The sequence below is a fragment of the Ciconia boyciana genome, chromosome 1 (assembly GCF_034638445.1).
Source record: "Ciconia boyciana chromosome 1, ASM3463844v1, whole genome shotgun sequence".
NCBI classification, from domain to species: domain Eukaryota; kingdom Metazoa; phylum Chordata; class Aves; order Ciconiiformes; family Ciconiidae; genus Ciconia; species Ciconia boyciana.
The window spans coordinates 149,760,928-149,774,856 of NC_132934.1; the positions used below are offsets into that span (position 1 = coordinate 149,760,928).

At 38.6% G+C, this 13,929-nt stretch overlaps 1 long non-coding RNA gene across 1 annotated transcript in view; it reads left to right on the forward strand.

The window, feature by feature from the left end:
- Positions 1-9,021: 9,021 nt before the first annotated feature.
- The window catches only part of LOC140648030 (uncharacterized), a 66,029-nt gene continuing 61,121 nt past the window's right edge, over positions 9,022-13,929 (forward strand). Inside the window, exon 1 of the long non-coding RNA XR_012041057.1 lies at positions 9,022-9,131. This is a non-coding gene — a long non-coding RNA (uncharacterized lncRNA). The remainder of the gene's footprint in view (positions 9,132-13,929) is intronic.

The window sequence follows — 13,929 nt, forward strand, 5'->3', positions numbered from 1 at the left end:
CTATCAGCCAGGGAAACAGGCTACATAAAAGAGTCTCAGTGCTGTGTACAGTTCACATAAATTCAGTGTGCATTCTACAAGGAAAACTTCCACACAGAAAATGCATTTTTAGTTCCTGAACATATTTTACATATCAGTGTTATCTGCATAACAGATCAAACTGATTTGTTTATTTGTTTATTAGATATGTATGAGGGTACACTCTTATAATCAAATGTGATTTCAGATGGAGCTTGCTTTCTTTCTGGAATGATACACCACAAACATGTATTGTAAAAACACATTAAATGAAATTCAGACACAATGAAAATGCATTTGTTCAAAATCACCTTTTTAAAAAAAAACCTGCTACATTACAGAAACACTTTATTACTGAGCAATTTGACTGTTTGGGAATTAGCAACACAGGTGCATCTCCTACATGCCTTGAGATTCTGCAAACATTTTTTGTTTCTTTGTGGAGATTTGCAGCAAACAGGTAACATTGTTTCAAATAGATCTTTTAATAGCATATTAATAACAGCAGCGGGATGGATTTACTTCTGCTTTGTCTTTCTAGAGGGATAGGTCCATTTAGCAAGCAATTTATTTGACAGAGAGCAGAATTTGTAACGAAGGCAAATGTTCAGGGAAACAATAATAATAATAATCATACCAATAATAGCGATATCAAAGAGTCCAGAGTGAAAAGGGATCATCATAAAAAAGTGGGTATTATTTTTACATTTACATAGCATCTCTCATGCATAAGAATCCCGAAGATCTTCATCAACCCTTAGTATAGTAACACCAGTACAAGTATAGCTATCTCTGAGACAGGGAAGACAGCCCCGAGAAGGGACAAATTTGGAGCTGGGTTCAAACTCTGATGAAGAGTGAACTGGGATCAGTAATGCTCACACAGTGTGGACCAGCTTTCATTTTGACACCTCATCTAAACCACGGCAACATGAAGAAGTACAGGGGAAATCTATTACCAAAACCTTCCCAGTTTCTCAACCTGAGAGACAGAACGATGTGCAGTAATGAGGTGTGAGGCATGAAAGCCTGTGCTCTAATCCCAGTTCTGCCCACCAAATTATGTCATGGCCTTGAGCAAGTCATTTCACCTCTACTGCTTTAAAATGAGGATGATAAGCCTTACAAGGCTCAGCCTATGATTCTTACTCAGTAAGTGTTTGTAAAGTGCTTCCAATACGTGAAATACTTAGGCAGGTATGAATAATTTTTGTGAGCACAACCATAGTACCTGGAGTGGAGAGCTCCTGAAGGGTTAGCGTGATTAGTGTTGGCAGGGACGCAAGACAATCTGTACTTCAACTTCGATCAGAACCCAGAACTCTCCAAACACTGAAAATTATCCTTTCCACAGCTGAATTTCATGCCTTGTTCCTATGTCTCCAGTAAGGTAATGGCAGAACTAGGCAGGAACATCTTTACACGTTAGGGACCTGAGATCTAGAATCAATGTCCAACTACAGCACTTTTGCACATGCTTGAGTCCTGCTGATTTTAGTGGTATTATGACCCATGCTTATAGCTGATGTGTTTAGGGCTGACAGGGACGGAGAACATTGAAAATCAAAGTTGAACTTCTAAATTACTGGGCTGTTTTGGGGGTTTCAGATGTGTCTTCAAACTTTAAAGTGCTGTTGAAAATCTAGCTTTTCTGAATGAGGAGATTTAGAGATAGATTTTACAAGTTGAGCTAACCTCTGCTCAACTCCTTCATTCTTTCCATCTGTCCTCAAAGAATTTTCTATCAATTATTGCATAGAAGTCAATTCACCAGGCAAATCTATGGTTTGCAAAGCTCAGTTGTGTGTAACTCGTATCTCTGGTGGTGCAATGGCAGCTCTAGATAAAATGTCTGTGTCACATTAAAGGTATGGTACTAGCACTCGAAAGTCGTTAAATAATAATGGGTTGTGCAGATGATTACTAAATTGACATTGCAGGAGTTTACTCCTTTGCATTTTTCTGGTTAAGAAGGTCAATCCTGAGTAATGAAGATGTGAAATTAAATTATCACTCAGTCCTCTTCAGATTTCTCTCTCTTTTTCTTCTCTGCAATTTCACTCTTCCATTTCCTCTTTGGTCATTTGCACACCAGTGTGTTAATGGTTTGGAGGAAATGTCTAGCAAATGACATCACTTCAGGGGCTAGGGCTCTGCGGAGGACTAAATGCATCAACATGAGGTTTTACAAGATTTTAGAGAAATTGCAGAACAGGGTACTTAAGCAAAAGCATTCATGTTGCATGAATCAGTACTAGGGTCTAGTAGATTTGCTCTTCAGAAAAAGAGCTTTGAAAGTAGATTTTCAATCTACTGTTTTTCAACAGAAAAATTAACTCTAGAGAAGAGATACTACAGCACTTTCATGAAGTGCTAGTTTGATAACAAGCTTTTCTTTCTGTGACTTCTGTTTTGTTTGAGTGAAACTGATCCAGCTGAAATTAGCTATGTTTTTATGCCTAAAACCAGAAATTTCACAGGATTTTTTGGAAGCAGTTCTTTTTTATGCATGAAATGACAGTAAAATGTAAGCATCTCACATTCTGAGGAATTTTTAATTTAACTGAGGTTTTTTTGTACAGATATATCAGGACAAGCAAATAAGATTGCAACTAAAAAAAGATATACAAGTAGAAAGTCGGCAGCTTAGTATACAGAGAAACCATAGTGTATGTACTACAGTAGTATTAAAAGGCTACTGTAGGAACCTATACTTCGTTATGTTAGATACTACAAAACCAAGGAATTAATTAATAGAGTTTCCCAACCTGATTCTCTGGGGAAGGTGATTTATATATGGAATCCTTGTGAGAGAGAGTAGGGCTTATTCCTGTATTTCTCTTTTTGGTATTTGATTTGTTGCAAACTAACTCAGATAATCTGTGATAGTCTTAAAGGACAGACAGTAATTTTACTTCTCTCTCTTCCTCCCTCCGTCCCGCCCTCTCTGTTATAAAATGACCTTCCGTGTATACACACATACACATATATGTGTATGTACATATTTATGTATACAAACACTTATACTTGTGCAGACTGTATTTGCTACCTTATTGCAAATATTAAATGGGAATCTTATATTCAGTCTTTAATAATAAGGTGGGGGTTTTTGGAAACTGTTGGCAAGGCTCTCCAGACTTCTCTGTGATCACAATTAAGCCAGTGTTAAGTGTTTTTGGAACAGCTCCTTAAGTAACGAATAAGTAAAAGAATATTATGACAAAACAGTGCTGTCTTTAGAAACGTACTAGTAAATAAGACATGCTAATTTTGATTAACCAGGTTAGTTAGAGGCTGTAAGTACATAACAACTTTTAGAAGAGATCAACATCTGAAAAATCACATTTTCTAAAAGTGATAAACCTCACTAACTTTACATTTATTTTAGATGACGTGTAGAGAGCTGGGCAGGGATACATCATAACGCCGTCAGAGTTGGCCTAAGAGAGTAAATAGTTTTATTGGTATTGGTTTCAAACCTAAGGCAGTGCCAAGGAAAAAGGTAGTGCAATTTAATCTGACCAAAGCAAAACATAGTGGGGTTTTTTTTTATTGATACTGCCTTTTATTTTGTATCTCCTCACAATAATCTGAGAACAAGGAAACTGTCAAAAAAAGGCTCTTTTAAAACCAAGGACATCAGAATAAGGCTAGTCAGCTTTCCTTAGTGGACAAAGTGAGAGCGAAATGTTCTAATCCTTAAAGTGTGAGGAAGTAAAGGTTTCTCAAAGTCAGGGCAATACAGCAGGTGACAGAGCGCACATAGCCTACAGGCACGTCTACAGGCCATTCCCGGTTTCCTCACGCAGGCTGTTAAAAGGATGTTTTATCCTGAGGCAAAGTTACACTGAAAGAGTTAAAAACTGCTTTAGAACATCAGATGTCATGTCACGGTGCTTCAGAAACACTGCTGAAGTGTTGCAATGCATATAATACTTTTTCTTCACTTCATTTATCTTACCTAAGAAATCACACTTAAGCCTGATCCAAAACTTGATTCAATCCTCAGCACTTCTCCTTGTTTTTTAAATAAATATTATTTTGTTTTAGCACTGACATCAATAAGCTTTAGACTAAGCCAAATAATTTTAGAGTCGTAAATTGACAAACATTAAAAATATTAAAATGGCCTTCCAGATTAGGAATAGCTTTGGCCAGTTATCTAGCAGTTGAAGATTGGCCTAAATCCATTGAAACCAATGATACTACACTGATTTACATCATCAGAGGTGTTGTCAAAAGATATTATGGGGGAAAAAGAAGAAACTGAATCTAAAATAAAAAGCACATAAGCTAAAATGAAAGTAACCAGAATTTTCACAAAATCTAGAATATATAAAAAGACACACAGATTCTCTTGATCTCTAACAGGAGGTAACTAACAAACACTAATCTAATGTTTGAACTGCTATAACTGATGACAGTGCTAAAAGAAGAAAGTGAGCAAAAAATCTTGTTTATGTCAGGATAGTATGACCCAAGACCTTTCCCTGCCCTTTAAGAGCATCTCTGTATAAGCAGCCAGTCAGAAGTCTGGCTGAAAGAGCTGTGAGGAAACAGGCTAGTGTTATAGACCAACCAATATCTCTCACAAATAGGCAGGAACAAGTTTTGGATCTAAAATACAATAGAATCTGTCAGAGGGGGGAAAAAAAACATTTAGTCTCTGTTTGTACATGCATTTTACAATCTCGCACAAGCTGGCAAGAAATAAAGCAGTGTTCTAGCTGCCTGAGCCTGGGAGCAGGCTAAGGGGGAGTCGCTCTTGCGAGAACAAGGCAAAGCCGCGTGCTGTCACTATTTACCATCTGAGAAGAGAGGAAAGCAGGTTGAGAGTCCAAGAGGACAGGCTACGGAGGAAAGGATGCCTGAAGCAACCTTGTTGCTTAAAGCTGACCCCTGAACAAAGTAGGACTCTTTCCAGGCTGACTTTTGGATTCCTGACCCTAGTGAGTTGTATTCAGAGCTTGCAGATATGTACATCATGCATTGTCACACCCAGTTAGCCAAATCACAGTGGTCAAGCCAGGCTCTTTGCCCATAAGAGCTTATCTGTTCCCTTACGGCTTTTGCCAGACAAAGCTTTCAGCCTGGTGAGGAGCAGGGAGGAACATCCACCCAGAGCTATGTGGCATTTGGAATCATAGAATCATAGAATCATTTAGGTTGGAAAAGACCTTTAAGATAATCGAGTCCAACCGTAAACCTAACACTGGATGGGAGCTGCATTCACCCAGAGGTCAGTTCTTAATATTTCCTCTTCAGACCTTGGGGACAGGTCCTCTAGTTGCCCATATATCTAGCCAGAAAATGAGGATAAGGATCTTTGAAAGTGTCTCCAAACACGAGCCTGACCGTTTGAAGGTGGTCTCACTTAAATATTGGTATCTTTGCTGACACTGCCAACACAGTTAATGCTGACTCTCAAACCCCTATTTAATGTGAACATCTGGCCCATTACATAGCTGTTAACCGGAGTGAAACCATCATGCACATTTCATATAAACAGCTTACTGTGTCACATACTAACAGCATTTTATTTTTAACAGTCTGGGTGCTTTCAAGCTGACCCTTTCCTCAGAACTCTTTCCCAAATATTAACAACCCCTTTGGCTTGTACAGTTCCCAAGAGTATCTCTTCCACACATTATATAACGTGTTTAGTTTAAGTTTTTTCACTCCACACAGCAACCTTAAATTGCTTTCTCATCTGCTGCTGCACCCATCTTGTTCATCTCTGTAGCCAGAAACAGCATAACCTGAAATACAAGCATGTTTCTACAGGAAGGCGAGAATCCCTCTGGCTAATCTGATGTGTTCCATGTTGGATCATCCTAGCTATCATATACTGAAACTGTCAGAAATCACAGTAAGGCCCAAATATATACAGCTTTTCCTGTGCTGGACCCCCTATCAAGCCATGATTACTGTCATGAATTGGATGAGTTATACAAGAGAGGAAGGGTTGTTGGGTTTTGTTACAAATAACATACCTGTCAGTGAAGTGAAAGGCATGCCACATCCAAAAAGGTGATGTATGACATGCTTTTCACTTCACTAGGAGGGATAGAGGAACAAATAAACTACATGTTTCAAATGCCGCGTCTTCCACTCACAATTTGTCTAAGCCATTTCCTTGCGATTGTTTTCCACAAGGTGGTCCAATCAGCAAAGAAATTGTATTTTAGTCTATTTACAAAATGAAATGTGTTGTCTGCTGTGCAGTTCTCACCTTTGAAAAAATACAGATGAATTAAAGCCCATATAAATGAATGTGACTCCTGTTATTAATGGAGTCTACAAGCCTAAAGCTGAGCATTGCAGATCTGCATGAGGAACCTGGAGTTTTTGGAAGATTGCAGCAAGGTTACACACTGCAGGTACTGCTGGCACCAGAAAAATCTCTCAGTCTTCTGGCAAGAAGGCTGTGTTGTCTCAAGGGCTACTACACCTGTGGACGGTTTCTTCACAAACTGTCTCCCCTTATATTCGAGCTCCATTTTCCTCCCCACCCTCCTTAGCACACTTTGCATACCTTTTTAACGCTGCTGTTATTATTCTATGAAAAACAATTTAGTTATCTTCAGTACCTTAGGTATTTTACTAACTTTCCCCAAAATATTCTCTACAACTGTATCCATAATTGAATAATCAAGGTTTTATTTGAGGGGACCAGAAACGGGTGGTTTGTTTTTAAATCCTTCCTGAAATACAAATGCTTACTGTGGATAGAGAGCTATGATTTGAAAGCTGCAGAAATCCAGTTCTGATCCCTGGTTTGTGTGCTCTGTTTGGTAACTGTCTTGCTGTTTGCAGCAGCATATTAATTCTGAAAGTGATATACTGCTTTTGAGTCAAAGGAAGTTATAAAATGAGCCGGAAATATAACAGCTCAATAATACCTCCATAATAAATGTTTCACACTGGATTCCATTAAAAGTATCATATTCACTCTTATGGCTTTGCACAGGAACACATTTCATGATTACTGCCAGGGTACAAGGAGAAAAGTTTCTGGCAAATATGCAGGCCATTTATCAAAGCATACTCAAGGTATGGAGGATTACAAAACTATGCTAGAATACTGGGCTGCTAAAGCTCTGAATAAAGATTAGAAAGGCATTTTTTTAAAAAAACCCTGATTTTCAAAAAAGAATTTTTGAAAAGTATTATCCTACAGGTAGCTTTTCCTAGATAATTACTTTGATCACCCAGCAACACAGGCATGCTCTTTGTGGGGGGATTCATTTAGCTAAACACTCTAGAGGTTCAAACTGGGCTCTCTTTAAGCACAATAAAAAGAATTAGGAACACAGAATGTGCAATTCAACTAATCCCAAGGTAGACATCTACAATAAGTCAGATGACTCACCAAACCCATCTGCAGTCTGGGTAGCCAGATCAATTCAATGGGAATGCATGCCCCAAATGAGTAATAGGGGAGACCACCTTCTGTACCGGAGCCCAGCTTGGTGTACATGGGGATGGAAAACTGCCATGCCCAGGGGAGCTTTCCACACCACAGTGCAATTCGGCCTGCAATATAGGTCATCATCTCTACATTTTTCTCCTTTCATCACCCTAAAACTTCTGTGCACCTGCACCTCAAAACCTAATGATTGTTTATGGCCAAACATCCTCAGTACAACAGGTACCAGGAGAACCTCATACATGGCTGGGAACTTCCAACAGGCAGCTAAAGAGAGTAAGGAGCATATATGAGGTGCAAAGAGTCTGTTACCCTGGGAGCAATCAGTTCCAGAAAGTTTGAAGTTACCAGAGCTGTGTGTTTCACTGCCTTTCTCACACCCACAGGCTAGGAAATAACTAGTAAGCATTGGCAACACTCCTGAAAACTACTAACTAGTTATGATTTCAGTGTTTCAAACATCAGTTTCTGTTTAATGAGTGTCTGATTTCTGTATTTACACCTGGTAACTGTTTAACGAGGTCTGTATTCAACTAGAGTGAATTAAATCTCCCTGCTCTAGGCAAATACATTTTAGGCATTTCAGGTAGAATTCATATGCCCATCTGTAGCCGTCTAGCGTGTATGCAGCCTTAGTGTGTAGCAACTATCCTCCTCCATCTATGAATGGAGGGAAGAGAGGGAAAGAGATTTTTAGTGCTAGATTTGTTATCCTAGAAAATTACCTTCATATAGGATGAATTGCCTTCATGTTGTTGATGGTAAAAGGGACTTGGATACTCACTTCAGCTGGTGCCTGCAGCTGGTCACAAATCAGAGGCTGGTGTCAGAGAGGATGAATCCCACCCCAGAAGTGCTAATGACCTCTCAAAAACCTGAAGAAAACAAAGGATTCCCATAGAAAATTATAGTGTTCCCTGGAGCTATTTTCTCATTGAAAATGAAGCACCATGTACTGACCAAATTTATTTTTTACCTCACTGTGCCCAAACCTGCTCATTTTCATGAAAATGTAACCCTGATCAAGGTTATTATTAACCTGTGTAACCCATGTGAGTAGTGGTTGAAAAAGTTAGTCTAACCTAATCACCTCAAGTTTCAGAAAGATCCATTAGTCATTGCATTTTTTTCTTAATTCTCAATTTTCATGCTTTTCTCATTTGTACCATTTTCACATTTTATTTCTTCATTTACAGCCCTTTTCTCGTTTGCATTTTCTCTCTTCCATGCAACAGAGAAGTTTCTCATTTACAAGCTGACACCTGTGGTTTTGAATAGCACCTTTTAATATAAGTTATATGAATGAGATGTGCTGCATGATTTTTCAGTGTACCTTACACAATAATTGACCTCACATAGATTATCAGTTATTCATGGCCCCTTGCCTTGAAAAGGGTCCTAAACAGCCAATCACAATTTAAAGGCATATTATTCTGCCTTAAACACATTTATTCACAGTACCTTTCACAAGTTATTGGCCATTTTCTTTTCCAGAATTAAGGATTATTGAAGCTTGTGCAACGAGAACTTTGTTCTTCATAACTCATCCTCTTACTTGCTTATGCAATGAAGCATTATAATTTGCAGATAGTTGCTTCAGAGGACTTATGACTTCACTAGCTGTACAAAGACGAGGACAAAGACAAGTCAAGAGGAAGGAAAACATTTACAACATAATGAGAAGGTAAATCAACTTAGATTTGCTGCAAATAGGTTGATGGAAAATATCACTGATGTTCCCTTTTAGCTGTGAAGATGAGGTGCTTCTACCAGTCCTTTTTCAATTCTAATACAGTACTTTATATGGTCTTTTCTTTTCTGCGTACCTAATTTCTGATCTTTAGACAAATGTTAGTAGTCCAAAAAAACCCAGGGTAGGGAGTGGACCTCACGAGAATTCCTCTACCTAGAGCTGCGGTGGGGTCCACCACTAGAAACTTGGTTCGAGGGTTGAAAAACTGCCCAGACCCTCTGCTAAGGTAGCTAGAGTTATGCGCACCACTGTTTTGCATCCTAGTTTCCTGATGTAAGAGAGGGGAAGTAATACCATCTACATATGGGCGTATCCAGGATGGCAAATGGGGTGTGAACTGCGAGATTATGCTCTTGAAATGATCCTTACCCCGTCAAAAATCCTGTCAGTTCTGCCATGAGAACATTTCTGAGAGCTCCCGGCTAACAAGAGCACAAGAAATTGCAGTGCCCATTGATATGCTCAGGGGTTAACAGTGTGCTTATTAATTTCATCCCACTTACTCCCTCGTGTTTGTGGGGTCTTCCATACCGGCCTTTTGTAGAGTGCCTTGAGATCTGCAAAAAGAAAGGAGCCAGAACTGCTAGTTATTATTGTTCCTGATGGAAGATTGCAATAAGCTTCAGCAGTTTTTGGATCAAAGCTTGAATTACTGAATATTCTGTAAAGACTTTTTTACTCTCTTTCCACTTATAAGAAGTATATGTATGCATACATAAACAACACCATAAAGAGAAAGGTATGAACTGAAACCTGAACAAAAATAGAACTTCTCTTGTTATGTCTAGCTCATATCCTTGGCTGTTTTTGTTTAAATGACCCTTATGTGGTAGGATAAGAAAGAATAATATATGATTAATTTCTATTCTGAAGCCTTGTTTGAAAGGTGCTTTATTTGCATTAGCATTCATAATTACTTAATGACAAATCAGATATGGTTCATTGCTAGTAAGTGTAGAAACATGTTGTCTGAAGGATGTAGTTTAATTAGTATACTCCTAAAAACACGTCCCTCATGACCATTGGATGTAATCATTATTTTATGTATTTAACTGTGAAATTTATGTTTACTCAGCAGGCTAGAGACCATCTTTTTTTTTCCAAAGCTATTTAATGCAATACATTTAGACTTTAAAGGAACCCACAAAATCTCCCCAACAGCAGGTACTAAATAAATAAAAAAAATTAAAACAACTATTATTGCAATGAAGCAGATATATTTTTTTAAAAAAATATAACCAACATAATATTGCATCCATAAAACATAGCAGGAGGAATAAATATGTGGGGAAGCTCATTTTAATTCCTCAGTTAATAACTTAGACAGAGGAGATGCACATTCTCCTAGATCAATGAGACAATTTGGGCATTCTTTTATTGTTGATTAGTGAATCTGAAAATGACCTCATTTCAAGGGCATCAAGCGATTTCTCTTTCTCTGTGCTGGTATAACACAAGTGAATACTGTGAACACTTTTTCTACCCAGGCTGTTGTAGAATCTGAGGATGCCCTTTCCTCAGTGACACCGAGAACAGTGACAGCAATCAAAAATCATCAGGTCTTTGCAAAGAGGTCTCTGAAAGCCACACAGTCTTTCAATAGTAATCTCATTTTTCCTTAAATCTCCCCCTGGAAAAGGGAGTCCTTCTTCACTGAGCATTTCCAGTGGGCTGTGGGAAACCAGTTACGGAGTTCGATGTTACTCAAGCTGTGTAAGGGAATCGGCCTTCCTTTCAGCTGCAAAGAGGCTACAATTAAAAGAGACAATAATTTTCCTCCGCTCTTCTGCAAGGCATATTTCTAGAATATTTGTATTTTTAGGATACATACTATAATTTTTTAGGATACAACTATTCATATTTTAGGATACATACTACCGGATATGCTTTCTACTTTATTATTTCTGCTCCTGATTCATCGGCTTCAGGCTAGGTCTGGTGACTTAGAGATAGGTGCCTTTCGCACCTGTCAGTAGCAAACCCTTAGGTTTTCAAGTTTTTCCCTTTTATCAGGGTTTGCCTCTATTACTAGGCACAAGCATCCGAAAGGAGTTACGGGTGTCCCTGTGCTTCTGCCACTTCTGCTTCCCAACTACAACAGTCACAGTATCTGGCTCTGCAGTGCAGTGTCTCCAGTGATCTCCACCTTATTATTGTCACTTGCCTAGAGAAAACCTGGGTGCTGGGCAGGGGTGAGAAGCATGTGCATTCTGACTGAACATCCCCCACAGCTGGTATAACTGTGTGCCCCCTGATGAGTTATGTTGTATGAAAAGAGAAGAAACATGGCTCCTCTCTTTCGCAGATTGTCACTGGGGCTGTGTCTGCACTGGGTATTACGAAAAGCAGCTCACGACATTACATTAAGAAATAAGTAATAAATGTGCCCATTCATCTTGGGTGGTAATGAAGAAAGCAGTCAACTTTTGAAGCAACAGTGTTGTATAAACGTGACAGGATGTTTTAGCACTTACTTGGTCCACAATGGCCTGGTTCTGCAGGGTTTGCTGGAGGATGCTGAATGCTTTTCTTTCCCACTGCCCCTGCAGGCCCTGCACCCATCCATGTTATCCCAGAGGACATGGATGTTCTCCCAGACTACACTAGTAGTTTGGACCAAGACAAAAATGTATGTGTTTTCTAATACCAGCAAACAAACAAATAGGATGAAATGGAAATGGAAACACAAGGGTCCCTTCAAAACCACACCAACTGAAAAATGTAAAGTGCAGTCATAATCCAAAATAAAAGGTGGTTTGTTTTTTTTTCTTTGCAGTGTTCAGGAAACGTGTCCTTTTGCTTTGCCTTTTATGATACATACCTAACTATCACACAGGAAAAAAATAGGGCATCTTACGCAAATCTCCACAAAAAAAACTCTGTAGGGAATGACACAGGGGCATTGTCTGAAGGACACTTCCTTTTATGATGAAAACAGAATTTAATATGCAAGAAAGTGCATTTCCCTAACTGAAAAACAGATTGAATAGCTGAAGCAGGGGTGTGTGGATGAAGACTGTAGCTAGGAATGTACAGAGAGCCTGTTGAAGGGGTGGAGGGCAGGTGGTAAGGATTGGCAACATTGTTGGGTGTGGGCTGTTAGAAATCTGTATGGGGAGTAGTCATGAGGGAGACAAGAAGTGTTGCTCAACACCACAGAAAACTTTTTGAGGTACAGGATGAATATCATGAAGATTCAGAGAAACATTTTGCCATAAAACTTTGTGCTTTTATCTCAGTACTCAGGACATTTTCACATTCATTCATCCCCAGTTTTCTTATTTGTTAAAAAAAAAAAAAACAACAAAAACTTTAACTTGTTCTCTGTTTTTAGGAAAAAAATGAGGAGAAAAAAATAGAAGGGTGCTGAAAGGCACCTAACCTTGTGTCTTTGTGTTCCTACGTGCTTGTTTCTTTTTTTTTTTTGCATCCCAAAGTGGAGGAGTAGGGATCATCCCACACAACAGGAAATGTGCATTGAAAGTAAAATGAGTCTACATGTAATATGAGTTCAACAAGTCCAAATCTTTAATGGCAAAGCATCAGCTGCCTTGTCATGGAAAATTTCCTGTTGTTAGAACTGCAGGTTGTTGGTGGTGTTATTTAAAGAAAAAAAACATTTTGTTTTTGAACTTCTCATATGTCACTAACAATGAGGGAAATATTTTAAAGACAACAACCAAAATCAAATTAACACAGTAACACAGCTTTGTGCATGCACAAAGGAACAGTGCATGCATAGCAAGGAACAGTAAAAGAGATATTTTTAACAAATAAAAATTCAGAACTCTGTACTAATACATTCTTACCTGTTCAGAATGATGTGATTGTACTGAATTAAAAAAAATGTTTAAGAGCAAGAACCGTACTTACTACTATACTGCATATGAAATGGAAAACTTCTAAGACAAATTACCAAACAATGAAGGCATTACATAAATTAGAAGGTTTTTATCCATATTGCTGGATAAGGAATATCCTGTGCAACTGAACCAAAGCTGTCATGTGACTGATAACATTTGCAAAGGAGACCTATGTAATTCTAGTCAGTACGTCTTTTATTTAGTGAAAACATGAAATCCTCCAAGATTTAGGTCAATGGGATATTCTGCTTTGCTTCATCAGAGGTGCCTGTTCAAAAGATGGTCTCCCTGAAACTGAAAATCATCTACTCACTTTGCAGCTTTCATCCTCTGTCAACATTGAAAGATAACTGATGGCAAGGACATCTGTTGTCTAAAGCAGGTGTGCCTCTTGGTTGCCAGCAACAGTCCTGCCACTGGCATGCAAAGCCATGGGCCTCAGGAACATAAAATAATTGCACTTTTGCTACTACTGTTAAAGACAATAAGTTTAATGCAAGAATAATGCAAAAGCATAGACATAGGAGTGGCACTGTTGTGGTTTACATGAAAAGTCTGTCTAGTCTTGCTTTTGACAGTGGCCAATAGCAGATCCAACAGGGAAATTGCACAAGTGATACTTCTGCTCCTAGATCTCCCTACATGCAGCAACTTGTGGCATGAGGATATCCTAAGTGATGGGTTGTATTTGCAGCTTGTATTTAATGGCCCTTTATGGACTTTTCCACCATGAAATTAAATTATGTTTGTTTCCCTATGATGTTAATACCTGTAGCAGAAGTAGTACTACACACTACATGTTCTTTCTTTTGGCCACCTCGAGCAACTTGCCCGCTTATTCATGTTGTTTCCTATCCAGTTATACA